General features: G+C 46.5%; 1 long non-coding RNA gene across 2 annotated transcripts; it reads right to left on the bottom strand.

Annotated features, from left to right (window-relative positions):
• Positions 1-6,598: 6,598 nt before the first annotated feature.
• Positions 6,599-20,572, bottom strand: LOC133386529 (uncharacterized). 2 transcript variants are annotated; one of them, XR_009763186.1, is made up of 3 exons: positions 20,329-20,572; positions 19,625-19,774; positions 6,599-6,826 (listed from the first exon to the last, which is right to left on the bottom strand). It is a non-coding gene; the product is annotated as an uncharacterized LOC133386529 (long non-coding RNA). The 2 variants fall into 2 exon arrangements; XR_009763185.1 differs by lacking the exon at positions 6,599-6,826 and adding an exon at positions 12,644-13,157 and having other exon boundaries at positions 20,329-20,567.
• Between the last annotated feature and the right edge of the window lie 765 nt (positions 20,573-21,337).

Here is a 21,337-nt window from a genome sequence, read left to right as displayed (position 1 = left end):
TATCTGGGGCGGCTCAGGACTTCATGGCGTCCATGACAACCATGGGGCTGTCTCAGTTTGTTACTGGCCCGACGCATGTGTCGGGACATACCCTTGATTTGATCTTCGCCACTGGGCAGGGAGATGGTGATCTGGAGGTTGGGGATTTTTCATCTACCCCATTGTCATGGACAGATCACCGCTTGCTGAGGTTTAGGCTTACGGCGACCCTTTCCCTCTGCAAGGGTGGGGGACCTATTAAATTGGTCTGCCCCCGGAGACTAATGGATCCTGAGGGTTTCCAAAGGGCTCTAGGGGATTTTCCAACTGAGAAGACTGGCGCTCCTGTTGAAGCCCTGGTTGAACTGTGGAATACGGAGATGACCCGGGCGGTTGACACGATCGCTCCCATGCGCCCCCTCCTATGTAGAGCTCATGCAGCCCCATGGTATACCCCGGAGCTGAGAGCGATGAAGCAAGAGAGGAGGAGGCTTGAGTGCAGATGGAGGCGAACTCCTGACGAATGCAATTATGCCTTGGTAAGTGCCTGCTCTAAGCGATATACAGCAGCGGTGAGGGCAGCAAAAAAGAGTTATTTTGCTGTCAGTATTAAGGCATCACTCTCCCGCCCAGCGGAGCTTTTTAAAACTGTACGAGGGCTTTTACATCTTGGCCCTCGGGATACTATAGATTCATCTGTAGCCCGTTGTGATGAGTTCGCTGGACACTTCCAAACTAAGATCGCTTGCATTCGTCGGGACTTAGACTCCAATATTATAGCAGTTGGATTCAATGAAGCATCCAGACCACGGTCTTGTCCTCATTTATTGGATGAGTTTCAGTTGGTGCAGCTTGAGGATGTTGACAAGATCCTTGGACTGGTGCGGGCGACCACGTCGGTGCTGGATCCTTGCCCCTCTTGGCTGGTGAAAGCTGGCAGGACCGGAACCGCCGGCTGGGCCAAGGAGGTAATCAATGCCTCTTTGCGAGAGGGTGTGGTCCCTGACTGCCTAAAAGCGGCGGTAGTGAGACCGCTCCTGAAGAAACCCTCCTTGGACCCAGATAACTTGAACAACTATAGACCTGTGGCGAATGTTCCGTTCCTGGGCAAGGTTCTGGAACGGGTGGTGGCTGGCCAGCTCCAGGGACTCTTGGATGACACTGATTATCTTGATCCGTTTCAATCCGGTTTTAGGCCTGGGTTTGGTACCGAAACAGCCTTGGTCGCCCTGTATGATGACCTTTGTTGGGAGAGGGACAGGGGGAGTGTGACCCTGTTGATTCTCCTTGATCTCTCAGCTGCTTTTGATACCATCGACCATGGTATCCTTCTGGGAAGGCTCACGGAGTTGGGAGTTGGGGGTATTGCTTGGCAGTGGCTCCGCTCCTACTTGGTGGGTCGTCAACAGAAGGTAGTGCTTGGGGAACACTGCTCGACACCCTGGACTCTCCATTGTGGAGTCCCACAGGGATCGGTACTGTCCTCCATGCTTTTCAACATCTATATGAAGCCGCTGGGTGCGGTCATCAGGAGTTTTGGAGTGCGTTGTCACCAGTACGCTGATGACACGCAACTCTATTTCTCCTTTGCATCTTCCTCAGGTGAGGCTGTTAACGTACTAAACCGTTGCCTTGCCGCGATAATGGATTGGATGGGAGCTAACAGACTGAAACTTAATCCAGACAAGACTGAGACGCTGTTAGTGAGTGCCTTCTCTGCCCAGATGGTGGATGTTCACCCTGTTCTGGATGGGGTTACACTCCCCTTGAAAGAACAGGTTCGTAGCTTGGGAGTTCTTTTCGACCCTTCCCTGTCTCTAGAGGCTCAGGTAGCCTCAGTGGCACGGAATGCTTTCTACCATCTCTGATTGGTAGCCCAGCTACGTCCCTATCTGGACAGTGACGACCTCGCCTCAGTCGTTCATGCTCTGGTAACTTCTAGATTGGACTACTGCAATGCGCTCTACGTTGGGCTGCCCTTGAAGATAGTTCGGAAACTACAGTTAGTCCAGAATGCAGCGGCCAGATTGTTGATGCGGACCAGAAGGTCCGCTCATATAACACCTGTTTTGGCCCGTCTGCACTGGCTTCCTATTTGTTTCCGGGCTAAATTCAAAGTGCTGGTTTTGACCTATAAAGCCTTACACGGCATGGGACCGCAATACCTGGTGGAGCGCCTCTCCCAATATGAAACTACCCGTACACTGCGCTCAACATCTAAGGCCCTCCTCCGAGTACCATCCCATCAAGAAGCTTGGAGGATGGTGACTAGAAATAGGGCCTTTTCAGTTGTGGCTCCCGAACTGTGGAATGGTCTCCCCGATGAGGTGCGCCTGGCGCCGACGCTGCTATCTTTTCGGCGCCAGGTGAAAACCTTTTTATATTCCCAGGCATTTTAAAGTGTATTTTTACAGTATTTTATTACTATGTTCTATTCTGGATGTTGTTTGGTTTTCGTATTGTTTGTGTGTTTTTGTTTCTTGAGTTATTGTATTTATTCTATTTATATATTGTGCTTGCTTTTACCTTTTATGTACACCGCCCAGAGAGCCTTCGGGCTTAGGGCGGTATATAAATTAAATTAAATAAATAAAATAAAAAATAAATAGTCCCCACCTGTGATTCCCAGCATACTGTCTTGGACAGTGGACAGCACTGCAACTGCAGAGGGGTGGCTCCTATGGAAATGGACTGCCTTCAAGTTGATTCCGACTCATGATGAACTTTTGAATAGGGTTTTCATGGTAAGCAGTATTCAGAGGGGTTTCACCATTGCCTTCCTCTGAGGCTGAGAGGCAGTGACTGGCCCAAGGTCACCCCATGAGCTTCACGGCTGTGTGGGGATTCAAATCCTGGTCTCCCAGGTCATAGTCTAACACTCTAACCACTAGGCCACACTGGCTCTCATGGCCTCTTACCCTGAGTTTATCTGCTCCTTTTGCTAGGAAGGTGCTAGCCTTGCATTATGCAGTCAAACTCTTGTTTGAGTCCAATTATTTCAATGGGTCTTCTCTAAGTATGGCTAATTTTGGACATCACACATTATTAAAGTCGTTTTTTACGATGCTTTTCAGTCTTCCTGTCTACCCTGCTTGGGTAGAGAGGCTTTCTCACTACTTCCTACTTGCCACTTTTTAAAACTGGGGGCGGCAGGGACTGAACCACTAAACTTGTGTATGCAAGGCTTTCATTTCTCTGCTGAGCTCTGCTCATCCACTTTGTAGCTTTTTGCTTAAAGCCCTGTTCTCCAGGTCTTCCGAGGCTCCATTTAAAGCAGTATGGTACCACTGTAAACCATCATGGCTTCCCCCAAAGATCCCGGGAACTGTAGTTTGTTAAGGGTGGCACGAGATGTTAGGAGGCCCCTATTCCTCTCCTAGAGCTACCACTTCCAGAGTGGTTAACAATCAGTTCCTCTTCTCAAGGATCTCCAGGAAGTGTAGCTCTGTGAAGGGAACAGGGGTCTTCTAAGAAATCTTAGCACCCTTAACAAACTACACTTCTTTGGGGGAAGCCATGACAGTTTGGCATAATGCTGCTTTCAATGTATAGCATGGATGTGGCCTGTTTCCCAAGATGTCAGGCTCAGGGGCAGAGCCTGGTGGTATCTCATGGGGGCAGAGAATGGCCATGCTCAGAGCCTGATAGACAGTGGAAGCAAGTGGGTGGGTTAGAATGAGTGGCAAAAACTCCCAAACCAAGCAGAAAATGCCCTCTCCCCTTGATTCCTGAGAAGGAAAAGCCTCACACTCTGATACTTAAGTTGGCTGTCAAGGTGAATTCTTGATTGGTCTCAGGAGAATGTATTATAATGGTCAGAGTGCTTGACCTGCCATGGACGTGCCTGGATTTGAATCTCCACTCAGCCATGAAGCTCACTGAACAATGTTGGGCCAGTCACCCTCTCTCAGCTGAGCCTACCTCACAGGGTTGTTGTTAGGATAAACTGGAATAATCCCCAGGTATGCTGCCTGAGTTCCTTGAAAGATAAATACTTTTCCAGTGTGTGCCGAGAAGGTCTTGGGTAAATCCTTGGAGATTTATTATTGTTTAAATTACATTTTTATCCCAGTCCCCGCATCAGGGAGGTAAATATTCTCTTTCATTTATGACATTATCCCATCCTTCCTCTGAAGAGATCAAGCACACAATACATCATTCTTGTCCCACTTTTTATCCTCAACAACCCTGTGAGGTGGGTTAGGCTGAGAGAGTGATTGGCCTCAAAGATAACCTAGCGAGCTTCAAGGAAATTTGAACTCTGCTACCCCCCCCCAGTACTAGCCCCAGACTCTAACTCTGGGGTAGTCAACGTGGTGCCCTCTAGATGTTTTGGATTAAAACTTATCTCAGTCCAAACCAAAATGGCCAATACTCAGTGATGATTGGAGCTCTCACCATATTGGCTATCCCGGCTCTAACCACTTTGCACCACCCTACTGAGTCTCCTATCTGGTACAGCTGAAATATTAGGAAAATGAACTGCCTCCTTTTCTGGGCCAAGGCTCTACATCTTTTAACAACCGCACACAAAAGATAGACATTCAGCAGCTAAATGCTGGAAAAGGTTCCTCTGTTGATTTCAGCTTGTTAGACCTTGTGCCTTTTACAGCTGCAGATCTGTCTATGGAAAGCGGCTGGGGTGGGGTAGGGGGAAGGTGGTAACCCTGACTGGGAAATCCACCCTCTTCTCTGGGCAGCGTGTGCTGGTAGATAATCGACCTCCAAGTTAAAACAAAATTGCATGTTGCTATTTCTGTTTTGATGCTGCTTAGCTTCTAATTCTATCCTCTGGGTATTTTTTCCTCTCTTTAAAGAGCCCTTTAGCACCCAATTATTTATTTATTGTTAATTATTATGTATCGCTCGACTATTTTGCTTGTCAGACCCCTTTCCCCAGAGTGTGTAGATGACAGGGATTTCTACTTCCCCAGAATCCAGTAATCCTGTTTTAACCTTCTTTATGAAGTAAACAGACTGGACTCTGGGTCTTTGTGTTTCTAGCCCAGAAGTCACTCCTCTCGCTCTTCTCTACGTCTCCAGGATTAGCCAAACTCATGGAGGATTCAACTGGCTAATACAACTGATGTGATGACCACATGGGACCTCCCTGTTCAGAGGCACCTCTCAATGCCAGTTTGGCTGTGGAACCAAAGCGCAAGAGATAACTGTTGTCTTCATGCCTTGCTTGTGGATTTATCACAATCGTTCACAATCGTTTACTTTATTCATTATTCCATTTATATCCCACCTTCCTCCAAGGAGGAAAACACAATACCCTGCGAGGTAGATTAGGTCAGGAGACTGTGACTGGCCCATGATCACTCTGTGAGCATCATAGCTGGTCTTAAATGTAAATGTACCTCCTTCAAGTCGATTCTGACTTACGGCGACCCTATGAATAGGGTTTTCATGAGGCTGAGAGGCAGTGACTGGCCCAAGGTCACCCAGTGAGCTTCATGGCTGTGTGGGGATTCGAACCCTGGTCTCCCAGGTCGCAGTCCAGAACCTTAACCACTACGCCACACTGGGTCTCATAGCTGGTCTTAGTCCATTGCTGTAACCAACACGCCACATCTGGCTGGCTACTCTGATTCTCTGATTCAGCAGCTCTTCTTAGGCTGCTGTTAGTCATAAGAGTTGGGAACGCATAGTTCAGATGCAGTCTACCTTCGGGAAACCTAGATGGTCTATCATTAGGACCTTGGCAGTGGATTAGACTGACCTTTGGGCCACATTCACACCACACATTTATTCCACTTTAAACAGACATGGTTTCCCCCAAAGAATCCTGGGAAGTGTAGTTTGTGAAGAGTGCTGAGAATTGTTAGGAGATCCCTATTCCCCTCACAGAGCTACAATTCCCAGAGTCCTCTGGGATGAGGAAATGACTGTTAAACCACACTGAGAACTGTAATTCTGTGAGAATAGGAGTCTCCTAACAGGTCTCAACATCCTTCACAAACTACACTTCCCAGGATTCTTTGGGGGAAGCCATGATTGTTTAAAGTGGAATAATAGTGGAATAAATATGTAGTGTGAACTTTTGGTCTAAGACGCCCATGTGTCCTAATTTACAGAGGACAGTTCTCTATCTGAAAGTGCCCTCTATTTGAAGGGCTGTCCAGCCTAGTCCAGTTTAAACACCCAGGACCGTAAGAACGAAAATGCTGGGAAGGGCCGAAGTTCAGTGGTAGAGCATCTGCTTGCAGGCAGAAGGTCCTAGGGTCAATCCCCAGCATCTCCAGGTAGGGCTGGGAGAGACTGAACAGCCACCCTGGTAACCGGATCACAATTTCCCCCGCAACGATGAGATGTACTGCCTTCCCTTCATTTCCTTGCAAGCTGTCCTTCCTTAAACTGCTTGGGAATTTCCCACTTTGCTTTGGAAAAGAGAAAGAGGCATGGGTGTAAAGCAAGGTGGGAAACAGCCAAGCGGCTAGAGCTGTGTAAGGAAGGGCAGCTTGGAAAGGCAAGAAGTCAATAAAACCAGTAAAACTGGCCAGAGCTCTGGTTTTTGTGCCCCCCCTCGCAAAATGGGTTAATAAGTATAAATGTCATTTGTTTTTAAAGAGCTGCTTGTGAGTCAGTCCACATAGACACTTATTTCCTTCCCTGATTTATTTCTAAAGAAAAAATCACTCCATATTAAAAGCACAGATGGTCTCTTGAAGTGGTTTATGGTATAGCAAAATCATGTAACAACAATTTTAAAAATCCAGTTCACTGAAAGCTGGGATCAAAGCTGCTTGGCCGTGGAGCTCCTTGGGTGACCTGGGCCATTCTCTGTCTCTCAGTAACCTACCTTGCAGGATTGTTGTGAATATCAAATTGCAGAGGAAGCTCCCTGAAAAAAGGGTGGGATAAATAAAACCAGGAGTTATCCAAACAATGATTGAAAACAGATAGGATCACAGAATCGTAGAATTAGAAGGGGCCTATAAGGCCATTGAGTCCAACCCCCTGTTCAATGCAGGAATCCAGCTTGAAGCATACAGAACTCAGCAGAACCAGGTCTTGGTTCTACAACCCTAACCCACCCTCTCCTAATAAGGACATTCCTAGTCTTCTGATAGTCAGGAAGGAATGGACTCAGCTGGCTCCCCTGATTACAGTGTTCCAGAGATTGGGTGCCACTACGGAAAGGCCCTGCTCCTAGCCCTTTGCATTCTCATTTCCTTCATTAGAGGGAGGGATTCTGAACAGAGCACTTCTGGACAATCTTCAGCGGGGAGGGCTCATATGATGAGAGGCAGTCTCTGGGATATGCAAAGTCCAAGCTGTCTTTGTTATGTTCTCTACAGGCCAGCAACAGAGGGAATGATGGAGGCTCCGGAGAAACAGCTGAGGGCTGCTGCTCCCCTCCCCCCACATAAGGTGGTTGCACCACTCTGTCTAAGGGTAGGGCCGGCGCTGCCTGTAGAAGTAGGCTCCACAGGATGAGTGCACTACATTAAGTAGGGCTGTGCAGCCCCCTCCCCCCTCCAGCGCTTAGAATCAGCCCCGATCCAACCCGGCTTTGTCACCTTTCTCCTGCCTCCCACCCAACAACTTGTTTAATCCGGGGTGTGAAAGGAAATGCAGCATTCAGCCCTGCTGGTGCCGACAAAGCAGTCCCCTGCAGAGATCAGAATTTTTAACCTTCGGCTCCCCCGCCTGCTGGATGCTGCTTTGCCAGGGCATTCCCTGCAGGGAAGCGTTGGCACAGCAGACCTTGCAGAGGTTGCCCTTTTGGCAGCTCTGGATCCATCCTAGTGGGCCAACCTGACCTGAGGAATTCCAGGGCGGTCTCCACCTGATCCAGACAAAACCCACACTGGTCCAAATCTGCCTGATTTGCTCCAGGATCCAGGCTTCAGCGCCAGTTCTGGTGCACAGCCTTAGCGTTAAGTGTTCCTATTAGGGTAACCATGTGCCCTGTTTTATAGAGAAGCAGTCTGCTGTTGGAAGGGCTGCACTGTCCAAATCTAGTTTAAGGATAAAGAGCCATGAAAGAGGGAAGCAGGAGGGGCCTTGGGAAACCATCAAGGCCCATCAGCATTTAGCACCTGGATAGAAGGATGGGCAGGCCAATCAGCTGGTCCCTCCTGATCCCCACTAGGATGCATGAAATGCACTGTTTCTATTTAAGTTCTAGAAATTGTTTCTAAATTTGCTTCTACACATATGAATTAGCATAAGCTCTTTTTTTTTGCAAATCTGCATCCTCTTTTGTCCTCCTTTTTGGGGGGGAGGCATAGGAGGCTTTCCTTGCCCCTCCCCCCACCAGTTCCAATGCTCAGCAATTTATTCCTGGTCAAGTGGGTCAATGCTCATTTTTAGAACACAGTGGAAGAGTCTCCTGATGTTTCGTGGACTGGTATTGTGCCACCTGGCTGGTTTCATTTGTGTGTATTGTATTTTTATTTTTGTTTAGCTGTTTTTGATAGTGTAATGATATCTTTTTTAAAACCTTATGTGACTTTTTATGCCTATAAATTGGCAAGACAGAATGGGTTTTTAAATATATGCTAAGTGCCCAGATAAAGCAATGGTCAGTCATTCACTATTGAAGTCACCCTTTGAGGTTACCTAAACTTGTCAGGTGCCTAGTCCTCACTGGGATGGTCAACCTTTGTGTGGGCTGTACCACTTCAGATTGCAAGTCTGACTGCTCCTCTACACAAAAAAATCCTCTGCGCATAGAAAGCTAGCATATCAGGAAGAAGGGTAGGCTAGAAGAAACCTTGCCTTCTCCTGGCATGTTCATCTTATTTTTAATTATTTTTTGCTTGTGGAGCATTCCATCATATTACACACACACCCCTTCTGCCTGCAGCATGAAATGGCATCACCTAGATACAAGTCTACCACCTCACTGAGAACTAGGCCAGGGAATGGAGCTATGCATGCCTTTCTTAGGTCATCTCATTCCAAGGTCCAGGGGGATCGCGTTGTTATTTAACGAAGTTGTTATTTAACACTTATAAAGCACCTACAATTTCCCCCCACCCCACCCCCTTTCCCATTATGTCCTTCCTGGGAGGCAGGGAGTGCAGCCTCCCAGTGGTCGTTGTTGCCCTCACAAGACAGTCTATGAAAAGCTCTGTGTTACAAAGGGTCCTGTCGTAACACTCTGCTGGATCAAAACAAGGATCTATCCCAAGCAGATGCCCCTAGGAGGCATACAGGCAAGATATAGAAAGGCCGTACCCCTCTCTTACTCTTGCCCTCCAGCAACTGGCTCTCAGAGATAGACTGCCTCTGAACATGGGGGTTCCATTTCACCATCACTGGCAATAACTTCCCTAGATGCCTCCTAAGCCAGTGACAGACAGGCAATTCCACACCTTGTTGACAGTGAGTTGTAGTGCCTGCCATCCACTATTTACACAGGATGCACAGGGCTGTTGTTTTTGACCCTGACTCCATGCCTCCCATAGGCCTGGAATGCCTGGTACAGAACGCGGCGGCGCGCCTGATTAAAGGCAGCTGCCGGCGAGATCGTATCATTCCAGTGCTAAAAAAGTTGCACTGGTTACCAGTTGCTTACCGGGCCCAATTCAAGGTGTTGGTTTTGACCTTTAAATCCCTATACGGTTTCGGCTCAATCTATCTAAAGGAGCACCTCCAGCATCATCAGCTATGCCGCCCAACAAGATCAGCCTCAATAGACCTTCTCTCCATCTCATCAGTCAAAACAGCCAAACTGGTGAGGACTAGAGAGAGGGCCTTTTCAGTTGTGGCCCCCACCCTGTGGAACTCCCTCCCAAATGATCTCCGCCATGCCCCTTCCATGATGAGTTTCCGCCAAGCCTCTTCAGGCAGGCTTTTGGGGTTGGCTAGATTTTATCTTCATTGTTTTTACATTTTTAATGTCTAGGTATTGTATACCTATTTTGTATGTCGCCCAGAGTGGCTGGACAGCCAGCCAGATGGGCGACTAATAAATTCAATAAATTAAATAAAATAAAGAGCTTATGAAAGAACCAGAATAATTCTTGGAAGAGAAGGCACCTGTTTCCCCTCCCTGAAGCTGCTTGGGAGGCATATTCCCTCTCCTTCATTTCCTAAACATAGAATGGAAACATAGAATAATAGAGCAGTGGAGTTGGAAGGGGCCTATAAGGCCATCCAGTCTAACCCCCTGCTCAATGCAGGAATCCAAATCAAAGCATTCCCGACAGATGGCTGTCCAGCTGCCTCTTGAAGGCCTCCAGTGTTGGAGAGCCCACTACCTCTCTAGGTCATTGGTTCCATTGTGGTATGGCTCTAACAGTTAGGAAGTTTTTCCTGATGTCCAGTCGAAATCTGGCTTCCTGCAACTTGAGCCCATTATTCTCTGTCCTGCACTCTGGGACGATAGAGAAGAGATCCCGGCCCTCCTCTGTGTGGCAGCCTTTCAAATACTTGAAGAGTGCTATCGTTGAACATATTTTCCTGCATTGAGCAGGGGGTTGGACTTGATCGCCTTATAGGCCTCTTCCAACTCTGCTATTCTATGGTTTTATGATCATATCTCCCCTCCGTCTTCTCTTCTCCAGGCTAAACATGCCCCGTTCTTTCAGCCTCTCCTCATAGGGCTTTGTTTCCAGTCCCCTGATCATCCTCATTGCCCTCCTCTGAACCTGTTCCAGTTTGTCTGCATCCTTCTTAAAGTGCAGTGTCCAGAACTGGATGCAGTGCTCAAGATGACGCCTAAACCTCTTCCCAGCAGAGGAGGATGTCCAGGGGAAACAGGAGGGGTGCCCTGTTGACTGCCTTTCTCTCCCCATCTCCACCCCCCCACTGCATCTGTTCCCTCCTGCTGTCAGAGACGGCCTCTGGGCTGGGTGGGCCCTTGACCTGATTCAGCCGGACAGCCCCAGAGAATCATCAAGTGCCCCACACAACAGGGCATCTCTGCAGCAACTGAAATGCGGGTGCTGTGGAGCAAGGCCACTCTGACATCAGAGGCAGGGAAGGGGGCCAAAATCGACACTCCCAGAAGGAGCATGCCTCTGGGCAGAATGTTCCAGCCGTGCAAAGCTTTGTGTCCCTTTTACAGCATCCCCCCCCGTCAGGTTTTCTGCACCCCACTAACCTGGCTCAAGTGCAGGTGCTGGGCTTGCCCCATTGGCTGCTTGGTTGCTGACTCCTGTAGGCTGGGGCCATATAGCAGCCATATCAGCTCCTGCCACACAGCTAGGGAGAGAGGCCGCAGTACACAGATCCAACCCTAAGGCTTCTCCAGAAATGGGATACTGTCAGAGCCGACAGGACTGACCCACCCCACGGAGCTTCAGAGAGGCTGCTCTCCCCTGTTACCTTGGGGCCAGACCCCTGGCTCCATGTTCCCAGCGCCATCTGACCCAGCAGTCTTGTGATACGGACAAAGAAAGCAACCTTTTATTTACCAAGCCAGTACTGTCTGCACTGACTGGCAGCAGCTCTCTAGGGTGTCAGACAAGGGTCTCTCCCAGCCCTACCTGGAGATGCCGTTGGAGATTAAAAGTGGGTCCTTTTGCATGTGAAACGTGTGCTCTGAGCTACGGCCATTCCCCCTCGTCCTGAAGGGCAACCCCTCAGCTTGGCTGGGGAAAGACACCCCCAGGCACAGCCTCCCCTGCCATTTGTAACTGGGGTGGCATCCACGAGAAGAGCAGGGCTGGTGCCAGGCATGACTGGGTCCTTGGGCACCAGCCCCCCTGGGGCCCGTGGCACCACAGCCCAACACTGTGCCCGATACAGGTGGCATGGGGCTAATAAGCCTGGCCACACGCCTCACCTACCTATGCACATAGCCTGCCAATAATCAGGCCCTTAGGGAAGCCTCTGCCGCCATCTTGGGTGATGGCAGGCATGCATGCACGGCATTAACACTGATGGGAGAGGTAGGTGGGGCGTGTGTGTGGGCTTATTGAAGCCCGCGCTGTCTATATTGCGGGGTGTGTGCCTGGGAGGTCCCACTCTGTGATCTGTGGTAGGGTCAGGTTGCAGAGCCCGATGCTCTCACGGATCACGGAACAGGAGCGCCACCCTTCCACCCTAAGCAGTGACCCTTTAGGGCCCCCTCTGGACACAGGGGCCCTCAGCCAGGGCCCAACCTGGCTGCCCTCTGGTGCCGGCCCTGGGGAAGACATAATGTCCCTGGTACAAGAGTGAAGTAGCATCATATGACTCAGGAAACTGCCCTCTTCCAGCAGGTCTAGCTGAGATCATTTTGTTGCCTGGGCAGAAAATCCCAGTCTCGGATCCCCTCCCACTAATTAGCATGTCACACTGACCACAGGAAGCTCTATATCAGTCTTCCCCAACCTGGCGCCCTCCAGCTGATTTGGACTACAACTCCCATCAGCCCCCACTAACTGGAGGCACCAGGTTGGGGAAAGGTAGTCTATATGCTATTTTGGATTCCGCTCCATCTCCTTCTGCTTTGTCATTCTTAACAACAGCTAGAATCCATCACCAGAGCTGTGCATCACCCCCCTTAACGGTACAGTCAGAGTCGCAAATGGACAGCTGTTGTGCAGATTCAGATAACAAAACTGCTATGAAATCAAGCTGCTTTCAAGCCTTTTAAAGTGTCTGCAAATTTCAGACTAAAAAAAATCAGAATCGGGCTTACACTTGATGTTAAAAGAGTTCTTTGATGTACATTTCATTTCCAATTTCCAAATAAATGGCGTCTTTCTCTTAGGACTCCCCCCCCCCCCAAAAAAATCAGATTTATGCTTGATGTGAAGAGTTTATTGACTTGAATTTCATTTCCTATTTCCAAATAAATGGAGTCTCCCTCTTATGAACTCATCTCTGAGTGCATTTAAAATAATTTAGTCATTTGCTGCTGCTGCTGCTCTCCAGAGAACCACTTCATCTCAGCCTACAGTACACAGTGTAATTCTAAGAACCACAGCGACTCACGAAAAACGAGAGCAAGGAGGGTAGCCATTGGAGGGGGATTGCACCATCACATTCTAAGAGACTTTACTGGCAACTGGCACAGTTGGCCGCCCGAGTGCAGAATGACGAGACTTGCCTAGAATGATTTCATGTGGTCCTGTGTTTGTGGTCCTGCTAATCATCGAACCACCCACTTTTCTTTCTTTCTTTTTAATGTACTGACGGATGTGCCGTTCTGGGTGGAAATCTGTTGCAAAGAATCAGTCATAGGGCACCCTCTGCAGTTTGTCTCATCACACTGCACATGTTAGAAGCGCCTAGGGTGGAAGTTAGAAACAAACAAAAAAGGCCTTGTTGGGTTTGTGTGTATGTGTGAAAATATTATTATTACTATTATTATTATTATTACTATTACTATTATTATTATTATTATTATTATTATTATTATTATTATTTGATTTGTATCCCGCCCTTCCTCCCAGCAGAAGCCCAGGGCGGCAAACGGAAACGCTAAAAACACTTTAAAACATCATAAAAACAGACCTTAAAATACATTAAAACAAAACAGCGTTAAAAACATTATTAAAAAAACAACTTTAAAAAAGTGTTAAAAACATTATTAAAAAAACAACTTTAAAAAAGTGTTAAAAACATTATTAAAAAAACATATTAAGCAATTCCAACACAGATGCAGACTGGGATAGGTCTCAACCTAAAAGGCTTGTTGAAAGAGGAAAGTCTCCAAAAGGCACCAGAAAAATAACAGAGATGGCGCCTGTCCAATATTTAAGGGGAGGGAGTTCCACAGGGTAGGTGCCGCCACACTGAAGGTGCATTTCCTATTTTGTGCGGAATGGACCTCCTGATAAGTTGGTATCTGCAGGAGGCCCTCACCCGCAAAGCGCAGTGATCAGCTGGGTATATAAGGGGTAAGACGGTCTTTCAGGTATCCTGGTCCAGAGCCGTACAGGCCTTTGTACACCAAAACTAGAACCTTGAACTTGGCATAAATAAAGGGACACAATCAGGTACAGGATATCAGCATAAGGTTCAATGGTGGCTTAGGAGCACAATGTTACAAGCTTTGAAAAGCTTTGAGGTGGGGAAATCCTATAGCTCTTGTGCAGCCATCTCCAGCCTGGTGCACCAGGTTCAGGAAGGTTGGCTCAGTAGCACAGCACATACTTTTCGGGCAGAAAGGGGAGGGCTTCCAGAGGGGGGCTCAACTTGCAAACCAGTCATTGAGATATTGCCAATGGTAAACAAGTGTTGAGGGGTTTGTTTACTTATCAGATTTTCCATTAAAATATTAAATCTGGATTAAATGGGGGAAAGGCTGGCGTTTTGTCATCAATGGCATAGTATAAGCATGCTGCAAAAATCTTTAGGAGCGCCAATCCCACAAAAAGCTTCCCGTCTGGAAGCACTCAAGGCCCCAGTTTCAGTCCGTGGCATCTGCGGTTAAAAGGCTCTCACATAGGAAGGCAGAGAAAGCCCCCTCTGCCTCAGACTCCAAGGAGAAGCACTGCCAGCCAGAGTAGGCAAAACTGGGCTAGAGGAACCAATGGTCTGATACCATATAGAGGAACCATACTTAGAAGTCTTTGTTTTTTGATTAAGTGGTCTATATTTTTTTTCTAAATAAATACATAAATTATATTAACTTCAAATGTTTGTAAAAGTTTCAGGAATATGTTGCACTGTGTCATGGTTAGTTTATATAACAAGTGGGACCTACAACAGCATGTTTCGGGGTGGGGTGCTCCTGTTCAGACACCCAATTATGCCCATTTTCCAGGTTGGTCTGTTCCTCCCTCCCCTTTACACCTCACCTCCCAGCAACCCGTCTCCACTGAGAAGCTCAGTCCTCACTGAGCTGCTTCAGTGTTGCTTTTTCCCTCACCTTTGGCTTTTAGATATTTGTACCTCTGCAAGCCTCGGAGTTTCAACAGAGTCTGCTGACACCTCCCTCTTGTGTGTGGATGATGCCTTTTTGGCTAAATAAGGAAATGACTTTGCTATTTGTACAAAGGATTTTATTTATTACATTATCCCATCCTTCTCCAAAGGTGGCATACATGATTCTTCTCCGACCTTTGATCCTCACAACACTCCTGTGAAGAAGGTTAGGCTGAGAGATGGTGACTGGCCAAGGCCACCCAGTGAGGTTCATGGCTGAGTGGGGATTTGAGCATGGTCTTGCCAGCCTTAGTCCAGAGCTCCCCACACTGGTCTTCCAACAGCAAAACATTGGAAACCACATGATCCTGCCGGGAATAGCATCAGCAGTTTGGGCACCAGCTCTGCCCGGACTACCCACTGTGCCGCCACCCGCTACACTATTACAACTGTTGGGCCTGGCAACCAAGAGGTCTTCTGTAGCTTTAAAAGTTGTGCAGGGGGGAGGGAGAATTCCACCTTGTGGTTTTTCCCATTACAGGGTTGCAAGAACACCTGCACTTGGCTGACTTTCTCTTCTCCTAAAGATACAGGATCAGTCTCAGGCCCTGAACCTGGCAACCCTAGTGGTGGTACCCTAATTTGAATCATGAGCCACTGGACCCCTTTCTCCCTTTCCCTCCCCCCCCTCTCTCACACACACACCATTTTTGTTACCCACCCCTGGTCAATAGCTGTCCCTATTTTGCCTTTTGTGAAGATGCTGACGATTCTTTTAAAGTTGGGACTATCTGCACAAAATTTGCACAAGAATGAGTCAGGTTGCACCCAGGGCTCTTCCAGGCAACCTGTTCATTCAGCATTCATCCTGATTTGCTTGCATAGAGCTTACACAGTGGTTCACCTACACTGGGTCTTTATTGAGCATTGGTTCTGATTCATTTGCAAGCGGGTTATACAATAATGACCATTCTTCCTGATTTGCTTGCGGCATGTCTTCCCCTTAATTGTTTGTTCGTCCCACACAATTTTCAATGCATTTGCCCATCACTTTCCAAATTGCAAAAAGCCTCATCTCATTGAAAACAGCAGAGTCTTGTGCTACCTTAAAGAGGAACAACTATTATGGCATAAGCCTTTGTGGACTACAGCCCACTTCCATCAGATGGATAAAGGTTTATTCCGAGTTACAGGAATATTTATATATTTATTTTATTAAATTTGTATCCTGCCCTTCTTTCCCAAAGCAGCCCAGGACTGCAAACAAGCAATAAAAAATTAAAAAATCTTATCTTAAAAGCAATTCCAATACAGATGCAGACTGGGATAAAGGTCTCTACTTAAGAGGCTTGATGGAAGAGGAAGGTCTTCAGTAGGTGTCTAGGTGCTGAAAAGTCAACAGAGACGGCACCTGTCTAACATTTAAAAATATAAATGTACTGCCTTCAAGTCGATTCTGACTTATGGCGACCCTATGAATAGGGTTTTCATGAAGCTGAGAGGCAGTGATTGGCCCAAGGTCACCCAGTGAGTTTCATGGCTATGTGGAGATTAGAACCCTGGTCTCCCAGGTCCAAAATCTTAACCACTACACCACACTGGCTCTCCTCAAACATTTAAGGGGAGGGAATTCCAAAGGGTCAGTGCCACAACACTAAAGGCCCAATTCCTGCATTGTGCGGAACAGACCTCCTGATGAGATGGCATCTGCAGGAGGAGAGCAGTGACCGACTGGGTGCATAAGGAAGTGAAGTGATCTTTTAGGTATCCTAGTCCCAAGCTGGATAGGGCTTTGTACACCAAAACCAACCCCTTTAATTTCGCCCAGTAGCTAACTAGCAGCCAGTACAAACACATGGTGGGAATTATACCCTCATGTAAGCATGCCGCAACATTGGGCCAGATGAGAATTGTTGCTTAATGTGTTTGAATTGCAGCTATTTTGTAGTACGGGCAACACCTCAGTCTCACAATCTTGATTTCTAATAGTGAGATTACTCATGCCCCTTGGTCCAGAAGCTAGTGCAACACAGTCTGTTTCCAAGACAGTGAACGCAATCTTGCACAGCAGGAAGGCAAGAACCTTCAGCAGTATGTGTGTGTGTGTAGGGGGGACGATGGGATGTAAGCAAAGCAAGGGCCTGGGGGTGTTCCTATCAAAGATACATCCTTATCCACACTTACCAAGGGGTAAGCCCCATTGGACACAGTGAGTGGGACTTACTTCTGAGTAAACTCACATAAGATTGCCTTGTTCATGTGGAGAGAGTAGTGTCAGAAATACACAAGAGTGTTTCATATTGTCACATGATAAACATTATATGGCAGGCTTTTAAATGGCAGGATTAATATGCCCAAATATTTTTTAAACAGGGAGGTAGAGAAGAAAGAGCAGTACAAGGAGCCAGAGCGAAAGCAAGATTTTCAGCAGGAAAAAAATCAGAATTGATTCCCCCCCCCAGCCTGTTGTTTTGGAAAATGTTGGTTGGTTATATACCTGCCAATTGAGGATTATACTTTATGCATCCAATGAAGTGGTCTGTAGTCCACAAAAGCTTATTCCATTATACATTTGTTACAGAGCTTGGAAGTAATTCATTACAAGTAACAAGTTACTTGTAATTCATTACTTTTTAAGGAACAAGTGGGTAATTCCTTTACATTTTGATTGTAATAGAACTAGGAGTAATTTTATTACTTTTGTGGAGTAATTGTAATGTTTCCAGCATTACTTTTGGGCATTACTTGGGGGGGGGGGAAGTCTTCTACTCCTCTGATTTGTGAATGAAAATAATGTGCCCCAAAGTGGGCTTCTGTGCAGCGTCACTCTTCCCTCATGGTCTGTGGGTGGGTAGGAGGTGACGAGGAAGGAGGTGGAGAGGGGGTGGAGTGGTTAAAACAATTGTTTAAAAAAATGGATGGTGGTGGAAAAGTATGGAATGGAGGGGAAAAGGGGACAGAGGGCAAGAACATGGATAAAGGAGGAGATAAAGAACTGTGGAGGTGAAAGAGGACAATGTGTGTTTGTGTGTGTGAATATTGTGTTTGCACTTGGCACACAAAGTGGCCTCCACCACCCTCTCTGGCTACTGTGCTGCATTTGCAGTATTTTAACTTTTTTGCATCTCAGGGGAAAATGTTTGCTTGGGTGAGTGTCCCTTAGTTGGTGGCAGGGCAGGGTCCGGGAGGTGGTTGAGTGAGAGAGATTATATGGGATGTACTTGTGTTTGGTTGTAAGTCGCCCAGAGTGGCAGATTAACCTCTGCCAGATGGGCGTCTAACAAATCTCATAAATAAATAAATAAATAAGCAAGCAAACAAACAAACAAATAAATAAATAAAGCTTGCTGGCTGAGTGCGGGGGAGTTGCACTTGGTTTAACGTGCAAAGATTTTTAAAATTTGTATATTTGTTTTTATAGTTTTTAATTGCTGTGAACCGCCCAGAGAGCTTTGGCTATGAGGCAATATATAAATGCAATAAATAAATAAATAAATAATAGTGGCCTCTGCCTCCCTCCCCACCTCCCTTACCTGCGGAGAGACCACCATTGCTATCATGGATAAAAAGAACTATTCTACTACCTCTGTATGCGTGTGTTTATTTTTAATGTTTTAGGCTACTTAGATGTGCAGCAGCCAAGGCCAGCACCATGTAGACGTTTTTTTAAAAAGTAACTGAAATGTAACTGTAGTGACTACTTTTGAGAAAAAGTAATCAGTTACCGGCAGAGCAATTGTAATGGTAATTACTACTTTTGGGGGCCATGTAATTGTAATATGTAACATGTAATAAAAAGTGATTTATTACTTTTAAAAAGTAATCTTCCAAGCTCTGATTTGTTAGTCTTTAAGGTGCCAGAAGAAATCTTTGATTAGTTGGCAACCCTCATTAAAATTGGTGAACAAGAAGAGCCTAGATGCAGGATCTGACCAAACGCTCCTCTGGTCCAACATCCTGTTTCTCAGCGAGGTCAACCAAATGCCTCAATGGGAAGCCCACAAACAGGAGGACATGTGCGCAACAGCGCTAGTCCTGGTAACTGGCATCCTGGAGGCCATATGGAACCTTTGGGAATAGTCCCCACCATGGATACTCCTCTGTGAATTAGCCTAATGCCCATTCATACCAGCCCCATCCAATCCCCCACAAAGTGTTAAAGCCTCTTTGACATGCTCTGGGCAGCTACTAAAACTAGAGTTAAATATTTATATGCATATATACATAGAATTGCTTACTCTGCATTTATTGATATATTCCCCATGCCCCCACCCATGCAATTGCTCATAAATTATGATACAGCAAAGCTGAGCTGGAAGTTGCCTTATGAAAAGCCCTGTTCTCATGAATGCAAATCTCTTTTGCAGCTTCTGAACACCAAAGTTAGGATCATTCAGACCATGGTATTCCCGATCTCTATGTATGGATGTGAAAGTTGGACAGTGAAAAAAGCGGGTAAGAGAAAAATCAACTCATTGGAAAAGAGGAAGGCCAAACAAGAGATGGGTTGATTCCATCAAGGAAGCCACAGACCTGAACTTACAAGATCTGAACAGGGTGATTCTTGACAGATGCTCTTGGAGGACACTGATTCACAGGGTTGCCATAAGTCGTAGTAGACTTGAAGGCACATAACAACAAAATTGTTTGCATTCACACCATTGATTAGATACTTATTCCTGCCTCCAATCACCACCTTGAGGAGAAAGAAACAAGGGCCCATTATGTATCACAGCTTTTTTTGTAGTCTGATGTGACAGTACTTAGGCAAGTAAAGTACTTGGCATGTGCCAAAATAAAGGATTTCAGAATATACTGGTCTATTTACAGTTCTGTTAAAAGATATAAAATACTTAGAAACTCATGGAATCCATCAGTAGCTCACCTGCCTTGTGACTGTTACCTCGTCATGCTTCTCAAATCCTAGGGGACTCCGCTTCTTCTCAAAATTATCAAAGGTGATTGATACAGTAGCCTCAGTAATCCCAGCGTGGCTATTTTTATAAACAAGACCTTGCAAGTTGGAAGCTCGCACCTGAAACGTATTAAAAGATCAATAAATTCCTGTATTTATTGCAGTGGAAAACAAATGGGCATGCTTGAGCTATAGGGCTGTGTCTAATGGTAACTTTATTACAGAGCTTGAAAAAGTTACTTTTTAAAACTACAACACCCATCAGCCCCGGCCAGCATGGCCACTGGATTGGGCTGATGGCAGTTGTAGTTCAAAAAAGTAACTTTTCCAAGCTCTGCTTTATTAACATGCTATGATTCTACATGCATGCAGGCTTCAAAGCAGTACACACTTACCTGGAAGTAAGTCCCATTGAACCCAGTGGAGCTTACTTCTGAGTAGACATGAACTGGATTGCAGCTTTAGTTGGGAGTTGAATGTTTTGCCCATCAGTCACCATGTTTTACAAGCATGATGAGAAAAATACATTTTTAAGAGGTATGTGAGATGGATGACAATAAAAGTTAAAACGAGAATTATTGGCAGCAAAGACTTAGAAGGAAGGAGGGGGGAAGCCCTTTCCAGTTGCTCACAGAGAGCAGGGCCTCATGGTGAAGAACGAAACTTCCGCCTACCCGAGAGAATCCTACCCGGGTCCCTTTCGCGACGTCCTTCTCCTCCTTCCTTCACTTCAACTTTGGCGCGAGCGAGGAGGTCCCCAATGCTTCACTCAAAGCTGCCCTGCTCACTGCCTGCCTTTTTTCGGTATTGGAAGAAAGCGATCGAGAGAGTAACGGGGCGGAGACTAAGGCCTCTGACGTCAGCAGTGCTCCGCGTTTGCTATAAAGTGCTGCGGCCCAAAGAGAAGCGTCTCGGTCAGTAGGTGGCGATGATAGGTGTGCTGCTGATGTTGATTCGGCATTAAACGCCAAACGAAGCAGCAGCGTCTCTTTTACTTGAGGGAAATGGGGTGCTGTGGTTGGAGGCTTATATTAGCACAGACACAGATAATATATAATATGTGGGATTTTCTTTATGTGAGGCTGAATGGGATTTGTTTCTGAATAAACACGCCTGGCACTGCGCTGTTAGTGGGGTGCACGTTTTCGTGGCCTAGTCCATGCTGTCATTCAAACACACTCAGTGCTCACTCTCTTCTATTATTATTTGCTAAAGCTGTCTAACATTTCTGACATTCAAAGCGCTTCACTTGCGTTACTGTAATTCTTGGAACAATCCTGTATATTAGATTAGCGTTGTTGATTGTCAGTTATCAAACCGAGGTTGTGACCCTAGTTATTGATGCTTATCCAATAGAGGTCTCCAGTGAAAATCTTGTGACAATAAATACAGGTAGTTAAGAGGACATTTATTCCATTTTCTTTTAGTGTTACATGTTAGGTGATTGTTGTGAGACTGCCTGTCAGGTTCCTATATTGCCACCTTGGAAACACAATGAGGAATATTTCTGTACCACCTGTTATACAATCCTATTCTTAACAGTTTCATCAGGGATGTGAGAGTACCTTACGTTGTGAAGTTAGAACAAGTTTACTTTCTAATGATTTCAAAAGTGTTGCTTATGTTGAGTCTGCATGCTGCCTTTCCTCTCAGGTGTACAGATAGAGTTACCCTATCTATTTT

This window comes from Rhineura floridana, chromosome 6, assembly GCF_030035675.1.
Source record: "Rhineura floridana isolate rRhiFlo1 chromosome 6, rRhiFlo1.hap2, whole genome shotgun sequence".
Classification (NCBI taxonomy): Eukaryota; Metazoa; Chordata; class Lepidosauria; order Squamata; family Rhineuridae; genus Rhineura; species Rhineura floridana.
This window is presented reverse-complemented; position numbering and strand designations above follow the sequence as displayed.